At 39.4% G+C, this 19252-nt stretch overlaps 1 protein-coding gene across 9 annotated transcripts in view; it reads left to right on the top strand.

The window, feature by feature from the left end:
* Window positions 1-19252, top strand: part of CASK (calcium/calmodulin dependent serine protein kinase) — a 490261-nt gene that overhangs the window by 115925 nt on the left and 355084 nt on the right. The window lies entirely within an intron of this gene.

Raw genomic sequence — 19252 nt, 5'->3', positions numbered from 1 at the left:
ATTTTTTTTGTGTGATTGTATGTCACAATGTATTTAATGTGTGGCCCAAGACAACTCTTATTCTTCTGGTGTGATCCAGAGATGTCAAAATGCTGGACACCCCTGGTTTACACCCAGGCACTTCACCGGGGACTTGTACTACACATTTAGAAAATTAACATCATTCCTTCACAAATTTTTTTGAAAAAATTAGACGTAACACTTCTAAACTTACTTTGTAAGCCCAGCATTATCCTCTTACCAAAACTAGACAAAGACACCAGAAGAAAACTACAAAGCAATATCTATTAATACAAACAGCCCTGTCCTCAAGAAAATGCTAGCACACTGAATCCAACAACATATAAAATGTTTTATAGTTCCTCAATAATGAAAAGACAGTTATCATATGACCCAACAGTTTTACCCTTTGGCCTCTACCCAAGAGAAATAAAATATATGTCCACATGAAACCTTATATATGAATATTAATAGCAGCATTATTCATAATAGCTAAAAGGTGGAACCTAAAATGTCTATCAGCTGCTGAATGATTAGACAAAATGTGGTATATCTATACACTGGAATATTTACTTAGCCATTAAACGAAATGGAATACTGATATAAGCTACAAAATGGATGAACCTTGGAATACATTATGCAATGTGAAATAAGGTAGTCACAAGAGATCCCATAATATATATTCTGTTCACCTGAAGTATCTAGAATAGGGAAATCAATAGTACCAGAAGAAAGTAGATGAATGGCTACCAGGGCCTGGAAAAAGGTGGGATGGAGATTGTCTTCTAATTGACATTGGATTTTTTTGAGGCAATTAAATGTGGTGATGATTGCATGACTGAATATACTTAAATTCATTAAATTATGCCTTTTGTGAGAAAATTGTATGGTATGTTAATTATATCTGTTAAAGGTATTTTAAGTATTGTATGACATGAGTAAGTTGGATTTATCCTAGAAATGCATGCTGGGTTCAACATTTAAAATATTCAAGCAATGTACTATACCTTATTAGTAGAATAATGGACAAAAATCACATGATCATCTCCAGAGATAAAAAAAAAAGCATTTAACAACACCCAATACTCTTTCATAATAAAAACACAAAGTCTGAGGAGAAAGGAACTTCTTCCACCTGATTTTTTAAAAAATCAAAAAAAACAATAGCTAACTTCATATTTAATAATGTAAGATGAATGTTTTCTGGACGTGTGCTCTTGGCACATTTATTCAACATTGTACTAGAAATTTTAGTCCTGAAAATTACTCAAGAAAAAGAAATAAAAAGCATTCAGACTGGAAAGGAAGGAATCAACTGCAACAGACTATTTGTTCTAACAAATGTGTTTAGCAGATACATGGACATTATACAGAAATAAATTGTATTTCTTTTTTGTGTGTGTGAATTTTTTATATGATTGTTGTTCAAGTACATTTTCTGTTTTTCACTCCCATCCCATTCTAACCCCCTGGTGCTCCCCCCTCCCTACCATTTACACCCCCCTTAGTTGTTCTCCATGTGTCCTTTATACTTGTTCCTGTAAGTCCTTCCCCTTTTCCCCTGAAATTCCTTCACCTCTCCCCTCTGGTCATAGTCCACCTATTCTCTATTTCAGTGTCTTTGGTTATATTTTGCTTGCTTCTTTGTTTGTTGTTTAGCTTTCTGTTAAAGGAGAGATCACATGGTATTTGTCTTTCACTGCCTGGCTTATTTCACTCAGCATAATGCTTTCCACTTCCATCCATGCTGTTGCAAAGGGTAGGAGCTCCCTCTTTCTTTCTGCTGCACAGAATTCCATTGTGTAAATGTACCATAGTTCTTTGATCCATTCATTTACTCATGGGCACTGAGGTTGCTTCCAGCACTTGGCTGTTGTAAATTGTGCTGCTATGAAAATTGGAGTGCATAGGTTCTTTTAGATTGGTGTTTCAGGGTTCTTAGGATATAATCCTAGGAGTAGAACTGCTGGGTCAAAAGGTAGGTCCATTTTTTGTTTTCTGAGAAAATTCCACACTGTTGTCCCTATTTGTTGTACCAGTCTGCAATCCCACCAAAAGTGAACTAAGGTCGCCTTTTCTCCACAACTTCTCAAACATTTGTTTGTTGCTTTGTTTATGATGGCCATTCTCACCAGTGTGAAGTGGAATTTAATTGTGGTTTTAATTTCCATCTCTCTAATAGCTAGTGATATTGAGCATATTTTCATGTGTCTTTGGACCTTCTGTATGTCCTCCTTGGAGAAATGACTGGTCAAGTCCTTTCCCCACTTTTTAATTGGATTGCTCCTCTTCTTAGACTGGAGTCGTGTAAGTTCTTTTTATATTTTGGAGATTAAGCCCTCGTCTGAAAGATCATTGGCAAATATGTTTTCTTATGTAGTTGGTTTTCTTTTTATTTTAATACTGTTTTCTTTAGCCATTCGAAACCTTCTAATTTTGATGAGATGCCATTTGTTTATTCTTTCTTTTATGTCCCTTGCTCTAGGGCACATATTAATAAAAATGTTGCTGAGTGAAATATCTGCGATTTTCCTGCCAATGTTCTCCTCTAGGACTTTTATGGTGTCATGGCTTATATTTAAGTCTTTTATCCACCTTGAATTTATTTTGGTGTATGGTGTAAGTTGGTGCTCGAACTTCAATTTTTTGCACTTAGCTGTCCAGTTCTCCCAACACCGTTGGTTGAAGAGGCTATTGTTACTCCATTTTATGTTGCTGCCCACTTTGTCGAATATTAATTGACCGTAAAGACTTGGGTTTATTTCTGGGCTCTCTGTTCTGTTCCATTGGTCTATGTGCCTGATTTTATGCCAGGACCAGTCTGTTTTGATTACAGTGGCCTTGTAATACAGTTTTGGTATCAGGTATTGTGATCCCTCCTACTTTGTTCTTCTTTCTCAAAATTGCAGCTGCTATTTGGGGTCATTTATGGTTCCATAAAAATTTTTGAAGTGTTTGTTCTGTGTCTGTGAAGTATGTCATTGGTACTTTAATAGGTATTGCATTGACTCTGTATATTGCTTTGGGTAGTATGGACATTTTGATGATGTAAATTCTTCCAATCCATGAACATGGTATATGTTTCCATTTGTTTGTGTCTTCCTTGATTTCTTTCTTCAGTGTTGTATAGTTTTCTGTAAACAGGTTTTTTACGTCCTTGGTTAGGTTTATTCATAGGTATTTTATTTTTCTTTTTGCTATATTGAGTGGGATTTTTCTCTTGATTTCTGCTTCTGCTGTTTCATTGTTGGTATACAAAAATGCCTTTGATTTCTGCATATTGACTTTGTATCCCACTGTTTTGCCAAATCTATTTATTGGGTCGAGCATTTTTGGGGTACAGTCTGTAGGTTTTTCCATGTACACTATCATGTCATCTGCAAACAATGACAGTTTTGTTTTCTCCTTTCCAGTTTGGATGCCTTTTATTTCCCTTTCTTGTTTGATCACTGTGGCTAAAACTTCCAATACTATATTGAACAGAAGTAGTGAAAGTGGACAACCTTGTCTTGTTCTTGATCTTCGTAGACAAGATATTAGTTTTTGCCCATTGACTATGATGTTGGCTGTAGGTCTCTCATATATGGCCTTTATTATATTGAGGAATGCTCCCTCTAGTCCCACTTTGCTGAGTGTTTTTATCATAAATGGGTGTTGTACCTTCTCAAAAGCTTTTTCCCCATCTATTGATATAATCATGTGGTTTTTGTCATTGCTTTTGTTTATGTGATGTATTACATTTACTGATTTGCGAATATTGAACCATCTTTGAATCCCTGGGATGAATCCCACTTGATCATGGTGTATGACCTTTTTTATATATTGCTGGATGCGGTTTGCCAATATTTGTTGAGGATTTTAGTGTCTATATTCATCAGCGATATTGGCCTGAAGTTTTCTTTCTTTGTTGTATCTCTATCTGGTTTTCGGATTAGAGTGATGCTGGCTTCATAAAAAGAGTTTGGGAGTCTTCCATCATTTCGGATATTTCTGAATATTCTGTGAAGAACAGGGGTTAGCTCTTCCTTAAATGCTTTGTAGAATTCTCCTATGAAACCATTTGATACAGGTCTTTTTTGTGTCGGGAGTTTTTTGATTACTGCTTCAATTTCATCTGCTGCTATTGGTGTGTTCAGGCTTTCTGCTTCTTATTCATTGAGTTTTGGGAGATTATATTTTTCTAGAAAATTTTCCATTTCATCTAAGTTTTCAAGCTTCTTGGCATACAGTTCTTCACAGTAATTTCTTACAATCCTTTGTATTTCTGTGGTGTCAGTTGTAATCTCTCCTCTTTCATTTCTGATTGTGTTTATTTGGGTCCTCCCCTTTTCTTGATGAGCCTACTTAAAGGCTTGTCTATTTTGTTTATCTTTTCAAAGAACCAACTCCTGGATTCATTGATCCTTATAATTGTGCTTTTAGTCTCTATGTCATTTAATTCTGCTCTGATCTTGGTTATTTTCTTCCTTCTACTTGCTCTGGGCTGTCTTTATTGTTGTTCCTCAAGTTCTTGTAGGCGTAGGGTTAGGTTGTTTGTTTGAAATGTTTCTACCTTTTTTAGGTAGGCCTGTATTGCCATGAACTTCCCTCTCAGGACTGCCTTCGCTGTGTCTCATAAGTTTTGGGTTGTCATGAGTTCTTTTTCATTTGTTTCCAGACACGTTTTGATTTTTTCCCTAATTTCATTCTTGACCCATTCATTGTTTAATAGCATGCTATTCAATCTCCATGATTTTGAGTGTTTTGTGTGTTTTCCATCGGGGCTGGTTTCCAGTTTCAGTCCCTTGTGATCAAAGAAAATGCTTGGGACTTCCGCCAAGATGGAGACGTAGGTGGAGGAACCACCTTGCCTCTGTGCACAACCAAATCTAAGAACAACTATTTTTAACAACAATCACAACCAAGCCACACGGAAAATCGACAATACGGAGTCCAGAGGACAACTAAATGCTCAGCTAAACCGGTAAGAGAAGCGAAACCAGCAGCGGAGCAGGTTAGCAAGAAAAAATCCCCGGGTGGTGCACGGTGCGCGAGCAGCCGAAGGCGCTGCGAGCTAGCTACGGGAGCGCACAGGGAAGAGGTGCAGCAGGCTGTCTCGGTCGGTCGCGCGCAGCTGCCTGCGGAGAAACCAGTGAGAAGGGAAGCCTGCGCGGGGCAGCAGGCTCGCACAGTTCCGATCAGATACACAAGCCCGTGGCGAGTGGTATGACTGGACGGGCTGGGCTAGTGGAGAGGACCGCCATTGCTCCCTCTCTGACCACGCCCCCACACACAGCATCACAAACCAGCGACCTGGGTCGCCTGGTCCTGGTAAACAACTAAGGCTTCGCTCCGCTTACTTAACAGCACGAATAGACCAAAAATGGCTCTAGGACAACTCAGAGCCCCAGAACCGATAGATCTAAGCAATGAAGAAATAGCCAGTCTTTCAGATGCACAGTTCAAAACACTGGTTATCAGGATCCTTACAGAACTGGTTGATTTCAGTCTCAAATTAGAGAAACATATGGAAGCTAAACTAATTGAAATGAATGGCAATGCACAGGAAACCAATAGTAATGGAAAGAAAATTGGGACTCAAATCAAGGGAGTGGACCACAAGGAAGAAAACAATGATCAAACAGAAAAGAATGAAGAAATAAGAATTCAGAAAAATGAGGAGAAGCTTAGGAACCTCCAGGACATCTTTAAATGTTCCAACATCCGAATTATAGGGGTACCAGAAGGGGGAAAAGGCACAGCCACCAGTGGAAAACTTATTTGAACAAATAATAAAGGAAAATTTCCCCAATCTGGCAAAGGAAATAGACTTCCAGGAAATCCAGGAAGCTCAGAGAGTCCCAAAGAAGTTGGACCCAAGAAGGGAACACACCAAGGCACATCATCATTACATTAGCCAAGATTAAAATGAAGGAGAGAATCCTAGAAGCAGCAAGAGATAAGGGGACAGTCACCTACAAAGGAGTTCCCATCAGACTGTCAGCTGATTTCTCAAAAGAGACCTTACAGGCAAGAAGGGGCTGGAAAGAGGTATTCCAAGTCATGAAAACCAAAGACCTACAACCAAGATTGCTCTACCCAGCAAAGTTTTCATTTAGAATGGCAGGACAGATAAAGTGCTTCTCAGATAAGACCAAATTCAAGGAGTTCATCATCACCAAGCCCTTATTATATGAAATGTTAAAGGGACTTACCTAAGAAAAAGAAGATAAAAAAGATGAACAGTGAAAGGACAGCAAACTCACAGTTAGTAACAACCACACCTAAAACAAAAGCAAACTAAGAGGACAGCTAGATCAGGAGCAGAAGCATAGAAATGAAGATCTCATGGAGGGTTAGCAACAGGGGCGTGGGAGGAGGAGAAGGGGGGAGAAGGTACAGAAAATAAGTAGTATAGACAGTAGATAGAAAATAGATAGGGGGGAGGGTAAGAATAGTAGGGGAAATACAGAATCTAAAGAATTTTTGAGACATGTGTTCATGAACTAAAGGGGGAAATGGTGGGGGAGGGGTATGCAGGGTGGAGGGGAATGGGGGGCAGAGCAAATGTAATGGCATAATCAATTTAAAAAAAGAAAATGCTTGGTATGATTTTAATTTTCTTGAATTTGTTGAGGCTTGTTTTGCATTCTATCATGTGGTCTATCTTTGAGAATGCTCCATGCGCATTTGAAAAAAAATGTGTGTATAGCTTCTTTGGAATTAAGGTCTCTATATATAGCAGTTAAGTCCATTTCATCTAGGGTGTTGTTCAGGTCAACGATATCTTTGTTGATATTTTGTTTGGAAGATCTGTCCATTTTTGACAGTGGGGTGTTAAAATCCACAACTATAATTGTGTTGCTGTCAATATCTTTTGAACTCCTCTAAGATTTTCTCTATATATTTGGGTGCTCCTATGTTGGGTGCATATATATTTACAATGTTTATGTCTTCTTGGTGGATTCTTCCCTTGAGTATTATGAAGTGACCTTCTGGGTCTCTTAAATTGATTTGTTGTCGCTTCCTATGTTTATGGTGTGAACTTCTGTGGTATAATACCTGTGACATTCAGTTGTTTAGTGTCCTTGATCTTCCCAGCTCACTGGTCTTGGGCTGTCCATTATGTTGGCTCTGAGTTTGTCTTTGGGTTTATGTTGTTTTGGGGTCTTTCTTTTGTTGGACCTCCACACGAGCTGGTGAACTGATGGTCCCTTTTTCCACTACCCATTTTAATTTGTTGTTCTGGTGAGAATAGGTTTGTTGAAGCTAGTTCTTCTGCGTGTACAAGGTTTTGAGGATTCTCTTTTGCTCTTCTTCAGTTGTTTGCCCTGGGTAGTTTCTCCACTGTTTAGTTGTATTCCAAATAGATCTTAGGTTGAGGTTTGTGTGGTTTCTACTCCCTCCTTCACCTTCTTCTGTTGTTATCTGTTCGTGGTTCCTTTGTTGTTGAGTCTCTCTTCCAGTGGGTATCCTGGTGTTCACCGCTTTGACCTACTCTTTGTGTGTGTGTGTGTGTGTGTGTGTGTGTGTGTGTGTGTGTGATCAGCTGGAGGGGAAGGCAAAATGGTTTATGACAGCAGGAGAGTATTCTATTATATTTACAGTAGCAGCTGGTAGAGAAGATATAGGAGATCCTTTCCCTATGTATAGTGATAACCGTAATCTTCAACCCAACTAACCACTTTTTAGAAAGGATGTAAAGAAGATAAGGCTCTTGTTGGAGAGGGAAGGTTTGTGAGTTGGACCTAGAAAGCAGTGAGGTTGAGGGAGGTCAGATTCTGAGGTAAGGTGAGAATAAAAGATTGTAAATAGGTGTAGTATGGAGAGAATAGAGTTAACCACTACAGTATTATTGTTCAGGCAACAATGGAGTGGGCTAAGATCTGGGGTGGGGAGTGTTGTGTAGTATTTACAGTAGTATGTAACAGCTATTATTTGCAATAATATTAGAGCAACAATCATGACAGAATCAATGAGACACCAAGATTAGGGAGTATTGGACCTTCAATAGTGTGCTAACTGGGCAAAGGGAAATAAAGGACAGTAAATTAGCAATACGGTGTGAATGAGAAGACAGGAGAAACCTATCAAGTGATACAATATATCCAGCCAAGGCAAAGAAGCCTATACAGAAAGAGGAGGAATACAAAGATACTATTAAAATAAAAGATGTAAGAATAATGAAAATATAATGAAAAAACAATCCAATATGCAGTAACTTGTAGTTTTTCTCCTATAGCAACGTGAAATTTGTCTCTCTGTCTCTACTGTTGGTATGCCCTCTCTTTGGGTCCAACTCTGGTCCTTTCCCAGTTCCAAGTTTTTTGTCTCACTTGTGGGAGAAAGAAAAAAGAAAAAACAAAAACAAAAAAAGGTAGCAGGAGGGAGGAAAAAGTAATAAGTTTGGAAAGAAAGGAAGAAGAAATAAAACAAGAAAGCAGAGAGAGGGTAAAAGTATTGAAAGATAAAACAATAATAAAGTTAAAAAAAGGAAAGATTATTTTTAAAAAAACCCTCTTGTTTGTTTCTAGCTGGCGACATCATTTTTTCTGGTCTCACTGGCTGCAGAAGGCTGAGGGGTGATTGGTGTGGCCTTTCTTTCTTCTTGGTGTACTCAGCCGGTCTCACGAGCACTCTCCCGAGATCTGGACTGGCGCTTCTCCCCAGCGTCCCACTGAGAGCCATCTTTCTCTGGGAGTCCTCTTTAGAGCCGTCTTTCTCTAGAAGTCACTGTCGTGGGCTGGGGTGCAGGCGCGCGCGCTGGGCCAGGCTTCCCTGGTCCTGCAGGCTTGGGCGTGAACCTTTCCCAGTGCTACAGAGGAACACAAGGGTCACTCTCAGTTCTCCCAAGCTGGCGACCACAGACTCCATAGGTGATCAAGGCCCCCTAGTTTGCTTCCTCGTGCCCATTCCTCTCTCTGACACTTGAAGCAAACAGGTCTCATGGGCATATTTTAAACTGCGCCCAGCCGGGTAGGGGGGAGCTGATTACCCTGCTCTCTCTCAAGGACCTCGCTGCCAGTCCTCGGCTTCCAAAGTGTTTGCCGCAGCCTTGGCCTGCGGCTTCTTCACTGTTCCCTTGGACCTTATTGACCTGCAGCCGTCTCCTTACCATCTTGTCTTTCAGTGTCCACTACAATTTCTGGACTCCTATTTTCCTATATGCTGGGTCACTGTTGGCTATTTGCTGTGTTCCTCCTCAGATCTCTAGTTGTATTTCTATATACTATCAGTGAAAAGTCTGAAAATGGTATTAAGAAGAAAGTTCATTTAACAGACACCATTGAAAAGAATAAAATACTGAAGAGTATATTTAACCATGGAAGTACAATATTTGTAAACTGAAAAAAAAGTATAAACTACTATTGAAACAAGTGAAGAATATAGTAAATAGATGGAAAGAGCTCCCATGTTCATCAATCAAAAGACTTAATAGTAAGGTGACAATACCCCCTAAGTTGATCTATACATACTGATCATAAAATTCACATAGAAAAGGAAAAAACCCCAAATAGCCATAACAGTTTTGGGGGGGGGGGAGAACAAAGTTGGAGGACCCACATTTCCTGATTTCAAAATTTCCTGTAGAGCTACATTGATACATTTAGTGTGGTACTGGCATAAGACATATAGCTTAATTGAATTGAATTAACAGTCCACTAATAAACCATACATTCACAGTCGAATGGTTTTCAACAGTAGTATCGAGATGATTTGAAGGAGAAAGAATCTCCTTCAGTTTTTTCCAATTGTGGACAAAAGTATCTTCAGTTTTGTCCAATTAGTATCTTCAGTTTTCTCCAATTGTGCAGTACTAGGACAACTAGACAAAAGCATGAAGGTGGTCCACTACTGTGTATCATATATAAATTCAACTGAAAGTTGATAAAAGATCTAAGTGTAAGAGTTAAACTAAAAAACATTTAGAGGAAAACGTAAATAAATTATGATCTTGGATGAGGCAATGGTTTTGTAAATATAAAAACTAAAGCACAAAAACGAAAGAAAAATAGATAAATTGGACTTCATCAAAATTTAAAACTTTGGTTTCTACTTCTGGTCAGCAGTCAGCAAAGAGGTGTAAGTAAACATGGGTCCCCTCCTCACACAACCATATCAAAATTACACTAACCTGCAGAACAACCATCACTCAAAACTCTCAAAAATGGAGTTGAATGGAAGGAAAACAACTACAAAACTAAAGAAGCTGCATCCATCCAGACTGGTAGGAGACATGGAAACATGGAACAGGCTGATACAAAACTCACATGTGGTGGATAAAAGCGTGGGAGGAGAGGTTCCAGTTCCACGACAAGCCCCTCAGCCCAAAAATCCAGTGCAAGGAAGATAAGCCCCCATAATTTCTGGTTGTAAAAACCTGTGCCGACTGAGTTCATGAAAGGAAATACTGAAGTCTAACAGTGCCTCTTAAAGTACCTGCACATTGACTTATTCAGATTCACTACCTCTGAGCTTCAGCACCGGGATAGTAGCTTGGAAGTCACCAGTGGAATATGCAGAGGAACAGAAGTGTCTGGCATCAAACAGAGAGCTGGGGGACAGCTTTCTCTCAGACACAAAGGTGAGCAGAGGCCTCCTTTACTGAGCCCCCAGCCCACAGACCCAGCAGGCAGGGGACATCTCTAGCACTCAATCAGTCTAGCTCCTTTGGTTTTTCTCTGCCCTAGGGAATACCTGAGTGTGCCAGACCCAAATTACAAACAACCCAAACTGCTTTTCCATATGAATGGCTGGTTCAGCTCAAGCTTCACATCTTCCTAAAACCTCTCAAACAAGCAACAACCAGCCTAAGCTAGCACTCAGTCCCTGTACCTCTGGCTAAGTGGCCCAAGCAAGGCTTGGCACTAGCAGTAGCCACCTTTGGATCACAGGCTTTGCCTGGGAACCTCCAAGGTCAGCACAGATAACATCCATCTGCAGATTGCTTTGTAGCTCATGGTAGAAGTTCCCAGGAGGAACACAAATGCTGGCTGACGTGGACTGCAACATCCAGGAAACCCCAGAACCTGCACAGCCAGTGGACAGCTATAGACCATCTTGGAGCACCACCACCCTGCTCCTGCCCAGCTCATCCTCAGTGGACAGTAGAGGTTAGTGGTTGGTTGTCACAGCCAGTCCTTGTAGCTCACAGGCCTGCATAAATCTCTCCCACTGACCTGCCAACAAAAATCAAGGCTCAACTACCAGAGAAGGAGGATGTACTCAGCCCGCAAAAAGGGCATACCTCAAATAACCAGCTTTGGTGATAGAGGAGGCTGTGTCACTGGACCCTACAGGACACCTACTACATTAGACCACGCTACCAAGACAAGTAGTCAAAGCAACTCTATCTAATACATAAAAGCAAACATGGGGAGACTCCAAATGAGGACACAAAGAAACATGGCCCAAATGAAAGAATAGATCAAAACTGCAGAAAAAGTGTTAAATGAAATGTAGATAAGCAATCGATCAGATGCAGAGTTCAAAATAATGGTTATAAAGATGCTCAAGAAACATAGGACCTCAACAGCATAAAAAAAAAGACCCAAGCAGAGACAAAGGACACACTAATAAAAATAAGGAACACTTCACGGGGAAACAATGGTAGAGTAGATGAAGCCAAGAATCAAATCAATGATTTGGAATACAAGGAAGGAAAAAACAACTAATCAGAAGAAAAAGAAGAAAGAACAATTGGAAATGAATGAAGAACGGGGATAGTGTAAGCAGCCTGCGAGACAAATTTAAGCATTCCACCACCCGCATCATAGGGGTGCTGGAAGGAGAGATGAAGAGCAAGAAATTGGAAATCTACTTGAAAAACAATGAAAGAGGTGGGAAGGACCCACAAAAGAAAAACCCCAAAACAACAAAAACCCAAAGACAAACTCAGAGTCGATGTAAGACAGCCCAAGAGCAGTGAGCTGGGAAGATCAAGGAGACTACACCACTGGATTTCACAGGTATTATACCACAAAAGTTCACACCATAAACCCAGGAAGCCACAACTAATCAATTTCAGAAGCTGAAGCTAACAAGAAGAGTCTCACAAACAATGGGAAGACAAAGAAACAATCCCCAAATGAAGGAAAAGGAGGAAGCCTCAGAAAGAATACTAGATTAAATAGAGGCCAGTCAACTATCAGATATTGAATTCAAAGCACTAGTTATCAGGAAGTTCCAAGAGCTCACAATAAGCTACCAGAGACTAGGGGAATTACAATGAACTCACAGCAAAATATATGAAAATGAAAAAGGAAATAGAAACATTCAGCAAGGGCCAAGAGGAAATGAATACAATTTCTAAACTGAAGAACACAGTGGAAGGAATCAAAAGTAGGATCGATGAAGCAGATCAGATCAGCAAGTTCGAGGACACAGTAGGAAAAAAACTCCCAGAAAGAGCAAGAAACGGAAAAGAGGCTCAGAAAGAATGAAGAGGGACTAAGAAAAATGTAGGACAATATGAAATGTAATAATATTCAAACATTAAGGATATCAGAAAAAGAAGAGCAAGGAATAAAAAAATCCATTTGAAAAAGTAATGATGGAAAACTTCCCTAATTTGATGAAAGAAAAAGTCATACAAATACAGCAAACACGGAGTGTCCCAATCAATAGGAATACAAAGAGGCCCACTTCAAGACACATCATCATTAAAATGGCAAAATTCCAAGACAAAGAGAGAATGTGAAAGGCAGCAAGGGAGAAAAAAGTAACATATGAGGGAGCCCCAATAAGGTTAGCTGCTGCCTTCTCAATGGAAACGCTCCAAGCAAGAAGAGAATGGCAAGAAATATTCCAAGTAATGAGAACCAGAGGCCTGCAACCAAGGTTACTTTACCCAGCAAGGCTCTCAATCAAGATAGAAAGCCAAATAAAGACCTTCCAAGACAAAGAAGTCTAAAAGAATACACCTCCACCAAACCAGCTTTGCAAGAAATACTAAAAGGTCTGCTTTAAGGAAGGGAAGGAAGGAGAGAGAGAGACAAAGAGAAACACAGGTATAAAAGTGACAATGAACAACTACCTACCAATAATAACCTCAAACATAAATGTATTAAATGCTCCAATCAAAAGACACAGAATAGCTCAATGGATAAGAAAGCATGACCCACACATATGTTGCCTACAAGAGACCCACCTCAGGACAAAAGACCTAGATAGACTAAAAGTGAGGGGATGAAAACAAATTTTCCAAGCAAACGGCCAGGGAAAAAAAGGTGGGGGTAGCAATACTCGTATCAGACAAAATAGTCTTCAAAAAAAGGGCCATAAAAAGAGACCCAGAAGGTCACTTCATAATACTCAAGGGAAGAATCCACCAAGGAGACATAAACATTGTAAATATATATGCACCCAACATAAGAGCACCCAAATATATAGAGAAAATCTTAGAGGACTTCAAAAGATATTGACAGCAACACAATTATAATTGGGGATTTTAAGACCCCACTGTCAAAAATGGACAGATCTTCCAAACAAAATATCAACAAAGATATCGTTGACCTGAACAACACCCTAGATGAAATGGACTTAACTGCTATATAGAGAGCCCTTCAATACCCAAGAAGCTAAATACACATTTTTTTTCAAATGCGCATGGAGCATTTTCAAAGATAGATCACATGATAGGATGCAAAACAAGCCTCAACAAATTCAAGAAAATTGAAATCATACCAAGCATTTTCTTTGATCACAAGGGACTGAAACTGGAAACCAGCCCCGATGGAAAACACACAAAACACTCAAAATCATGGAGATTGAATAGCATGCTATTAAACAATGAATGGGTCAAGAATGAAATTAGGGAAAAAATCAAACGTGTCTGGAAACAAATGAAAAAGAACTCATGACAACCCAAAACTTATGAGACACAGCGAAGGCAGTCCTGAGAGGGAAGTTCATGGCAATACAGGCCTACCTAAAAAAAGGTAGAAACATTTCAAACAAACAACCTAACCCTACGCCTACAAGAACTTGAGGAACAACAATAAAGACAGCCCAGAGCAAGTAGAAGGAAGAAAATAACCAAGATCAGAGCAGAATTAAATGACATAGAGACTAAAAGCACAATTATAAGGGATCAATGAATCCAGGAGTTGGTTCTTTGAAAAGATAAACAAAATAGACAAGCCTTTAAGTAGGCTCATCAAGAAAAGGGGGAGGACCCAAATAAACACAATCAGAAATGAAAGAGGAGAGATTACAACTGACACCACAGAAATACAAAGGATTGTAAGAAATTACTGTGAAGAACTGTATGCCAAGAAGCTTGAAAACTTAGATGAAATGGAAAATTTTCTAGAAAAATATAATCTCCCAAAACTCAATGAATAAGAAGCAGAAAGCCTGAACACACCAATAGCAGCAGATGAAATTGAAGCAGTAATCAAAAAACTCCCGACACAAAAAAGACCTGTATCAAATGGTTTCATAGGAGAATTCTACAAAGCATTTAAGGAAGAGCTAACCCCTGTTCTTCACAGAATATTCAGAAATATCCGAAATGATGGAAGACTCCCAAACTCTTTTTATGAAGGCAGCATCACCCTAATCTGAAAACCAGATAAAGATACAACAAAGAAAGAAAAATTCAGGCCAATATCGCTGATGAATATAGACACTAAAATCCTCAACAAAATATTGGCAAACCACATCCAACAATACATTAAAAAGGTCATACACCATGATCAAGTGGGATTCATCCCAGGGATTCAAGGATGGTTCAATATTCGCAAATCAGTAAATGTAATACATCACATAAACAAAAGCAATGACAAAAACCACATGATTATATCAATAGATGTGGAAAAAGCATTTTATAAGGTACAGCACCCATTTATGATAAAAAATACTCAGCAAAGTGGGACTAGAGGGAGCATTCCTCAATATAATAAAGGCCATATATGAGAGACCTACAGCCAACATCATACTCAATGGGAAAGAACTAAAAGCTTTTCCATTAAGATCAGGAACAAGACAAGGTTGTCCACTTTCACCACTTCTGTTCAATATAGTATTGGAAGTTTTAGCCACAGTGATCAAACAAGAAAGGGAAATAAAAGGCATCCAAACTGGAAAGGAGAAAACAAAACTGTCATTGTTTGCAGATGACATGATAGTGTACATGGAAAAACCTACAGACTCTACCCAAAAAGTGCTCGACCTAATAAATGGATTTGGCAAAACAGTGGGATACAAAATCAATATGCAGAAATCAAAGGCATTTTTGTATATCAACAATGAAACAGAAGCAGAAATCAAGAGAAAAATCCCATTCAATATAGCAAAAAGAAAAATAAAATACCTATGAATAAACCTAACCAAGGACGTAAAAAACCTGTTTACAGAAAACTATACAACACTGAAGAAAGAAATCAAGGAAGACACAAACAAATGGAAACATATACCATGTTCATGGATTGGAAGAATTTACATCATCAAAATGTCCATACTACCCAAAGCAATATACAGAGTCAATGCAACACCTATTAAAGTACCAATGACATACTTCACAGACACAGAACAAACACTTCAAAAATTTTTATGGAACCATAAATGACCCCAAATAGCAGCTGCAATTTTGAGAAAGAAGAACAAAGTAGGAGGGATCACAATACCTGATACCAAACTGTATTACAAGGCCACTGTAATCAAAACAGACTGGTCCTGGCATAAAATCAGGCACATAGACCAATGGAACAGAACAGAGAGCCCAGAAATAAACCCAAGTCTTTACGGTCAATTAATATTCGACAAAGTGGGCAGCAACATAAAATGGAGTAACAATAGCCTCTTCAACCAACGGTGTTGGGAGAACTGGACAGCTAAGTGCAAAAAATTGAAGTTCGAGCACCAACTTACACCATACACCAAAATAAATTCAAGGTGGATAAAAAGAGACTTAAATATAAGCCATGACACCATAAAAGTCCTAGAGGAGAACATTGGCAGGAAAATCGCAGATATTTCACTCAGCAACATTTTTATTAATATGTGCCCTAGAGCAAGGGACATAAAAGAAAGAATAAACAAATGGCATCTCATCAAAATTAGAAGGTTTCGAATGGCTAAAGAAAACAGTATTAAAATAAAAAAGAAAACCAACTACATAAGAAAACATATTTGCCAATGATCTTTCAGACGAGGGCTTAATCTCCAAAATATAAAAAGAACTTACACGACTCCAGTCTAAGAAGAGGAGCAATCCAATTAAAAAGTGGGGAAAGGACTTGACCAGTCATTTCTCCAAGGAGGACATACAGAAGGTCCAAAAGACACATGAAAATATGCTCAATATCACTAGCTATTAGAGAGATGGAAATTAAAACCACAATTAAATTCCACTTCACACTGGTGAGAATGGCCATCATAAACAAAGCAACAAACAAATGTTTGAGAAGTTGTGGAGAAAAAGGCGACCTTAGTTCACTTTTGGTGGGATTGCAGACTGGTACAACAAATAGGGACAACAGTGTGGAATTTTCTCAGAAAACAAAAAATGGACCTACCTTTTGACCCAGCAGTTCTACTCCTAGGATTATATCCTAAGAACCCTGAAACACCAATCTAAAAGAACCTATGCACTCCAATTTTCATAGCAGCACAATTTACAACAGCCAAGTGCTGGAAGCAACCTCAGTGCCCATGAGTAAATGAATGGATCAAAGAACTATGGTACATTTACACAATGGAATTCTGTGCAGCAGAAAGAAAGAGGGAGCTCCTACCCTTTGCAACAGCATGGATGGAAGTGGAAAGCATTATGCTGAGTGAAATAAGCCAGGCAGTGAAAGACAAATACCATATGATCTCACCTTTAACAGGAAGGTAAACAACAAAACAAACAAGCAAGCAAAATATAAGCAAAGACACTGAAATAGAGATCAGGTGGACAGTGACCAGATATGAGAGGGGAGGGAATTTCAGGGGAAAAAGGGAAGGATTTACAGGAAATAGTATAAAGGACACATGGAGAACAACTAAGGGGGGGGGGGTGGAAAACGGAGGTAGGTGTGGATCACTGGAAGGGGTGGGCTGGGATGGGGGTTAAAGACAGAAAACTGTACTTGGAACAACAATTAAATTTAAAAAAGAAAAACAATGAAGGAAACTTCCCTAATTTGGTGATAGAAATAGGAATGCAAGTCTAGGAAGCACAGTGAGTCCCAAGCAAGATGGGTAAAAAAGGGCCCACACTAAGATGCATCATAATTAAAATGTCAGAGGTGATAGATCAAGACAGAATCTTTTTTTAAATTTTTATTTATTTATCTTTAGAGGGGAAGGGAAGGAGAGAGGGAGAGAAACATCAATGTATGGTTGCCTTTTGTGCGTCCCCTGCTGGGAACTGGCCTGCAGGGAACTGGCCTGCAACCCTGGTATGCGCCCTGACTGGGATTCGAACTGCGATTGTCTGGTTCGCAGACCCATGCTCAATCCACTGAGCTACACCAGCCAGGAAGACAGAATCTTTTTTTTTTAAATATTAAATTTTATTTAGTTACTTTTCAAGTACATTTTTTTTTCTCTTCCCCCCCCTGCCCGGTCTCCCCCCTCCCTCCCATCCCCCCCCCAGTCCTCATCTCTGTGTCTTTCATACTTGTTCCTCAAAATCCCTCCCCCTTTTTCCCCTTAAGTTCTTTTCCCTCTCCCCTCTGGTCACTGCCCACTTGTTCTCTATTTCAGCGTCTTTGTTTTTATTCTGTTTGCTTGTTTGTTTTATTCTTTAGCTTCCTGTCAAAGATGAGATCATATGGTATTTGTCCTTCAATGCCTGGCCTATTTCACTCAGCATAATGCTTTCCAGTTCCATCCATGTTGTTGCAAAAGGTAGTAGCTCCTTCTTTCTCTCTGCTGCATAAAATTCCATGGTGTATATGTACCACAATTTTTGGATCCATTCATTTACTGATGGGCACCTAGGTTGCTTCCAACTCTTGGCTATTGTAAATTGTGCTGCTATGAACATTGTGGTGCATAGGTTCTTTGAAATTGATGTTTTAGGATTCTTGGGGTATAATCCTAGCAGTGGAATTGCTGGGTCAAAAGGCAGGTCAATTTTTATTTTTCTGAGAAAATTCCATACTGTTTTCCATAATGGTTGTACCAGTCTACAATCCCACCAACAGTGAACTAAGGTCCCCTTTTCCCCCCACACCCTCTCCAACATTTGTTGTTTGTTGCTTTGTCTATTATAGCCATCCTGACTGGTGTAAAGTGGTATCTCATTGTGGTTTTAATTTGCATCTCTCAGATAGCTAACGATATTGAGCATCTCTTCATGTGTCTCTGGATATTCTGTATGTCCTCTTTAGAGAAGTGTCTGTTCAAGTCCTTTTCCCATTTTTTAATTGGGTTCGATGAGGAAGACAGAATCTTAAAAGCAGCAAAAGGAAAGGAGATAATTACCTACAAGAGAGTTCCCATAAGGCTGTCATCTGATTTCTCAAAAGAAACTTTGCAAGCCATAAGGGATTGGCAAGAAACAATCAAAGACATGAAAGGCAGTTACCTACATCCAATATTGCTGTACCCAACAAAGTCATCATTTAGATTCAAAGAGCTTCCCAGACAAGAAAGAAAAAAAATACTACAGCAGTTCATCTTCTCCAAACCATTATTGTATGAAATGTGTAGGGGTCTTATTTTAGAAAAGGAAAGAGATAAAAATATGAATAATAAAATGGCAATAAACATAGAACTGTCAATAATTGAATCTGAAAAACAAACTAAACAAACAAGAAGAACAAGAGACAGAATCATGGGTATGGAGAGCATTTTGATGGTTGCCACATGGGAGGGGGCTTGGGGGAATGACTGAAGAGGTGAGGGGATGAAGAAGTAGAAATAGATAGTTACAGGATAGCCATGGGGATGTAAAGTAAAGTTTAGGAGCCTTCCAGACAAGATGGAGGCATAGGTAGACACACATCACATTCTCACACAGCCATAAGAAAGATCACAACTAACCTCAAAACAAAATAGAACCAGAAGAGCCAGAAAATTGTACTGTCTGAAAGTTGGACAACCAAGGATTTAAAGAAGAAATATTCATCCAAATCAGTAGGAGGACCCGAGACATGGAGCCAGTGCTGAGAGGATGCAATGTGGTGGTGGCACTGAAGCAGTGGCTTCAGTGCCTAGTATTCACATATGGTGGATAAGAACTGGGAGGGATACCTGGGGAGCAAGCCACCCCAGCCCCAAGCCACACCATGCATCCCAGGGTTCCAGTGCCAGGGAAAGAAAGCCTCATAACTTC

Source organism: Artibeus jamaicensis, unplaced genomic scaffold (genome assembly GCF_021234435.1).
Source record: "Artibeus jamaicensis isolate MK-2021 breed Jamaican fruit bat unplaced genomic scaffold, CSHL_Jam_final contig_60, whole genome shotgun sequence".
NCBI classification, from domain to species: Eukaryota; Metazoa; Chordata; class Mammalia; order Chiroptera; family Phyllostomidae; genus Artibeus; species Artibeus jamaicensis.
The sequence above is the reverse complement of the archived record's forward strand: the minus strand, read 5'-3'. Positions and strand labels throughout refer to the sequence as shown.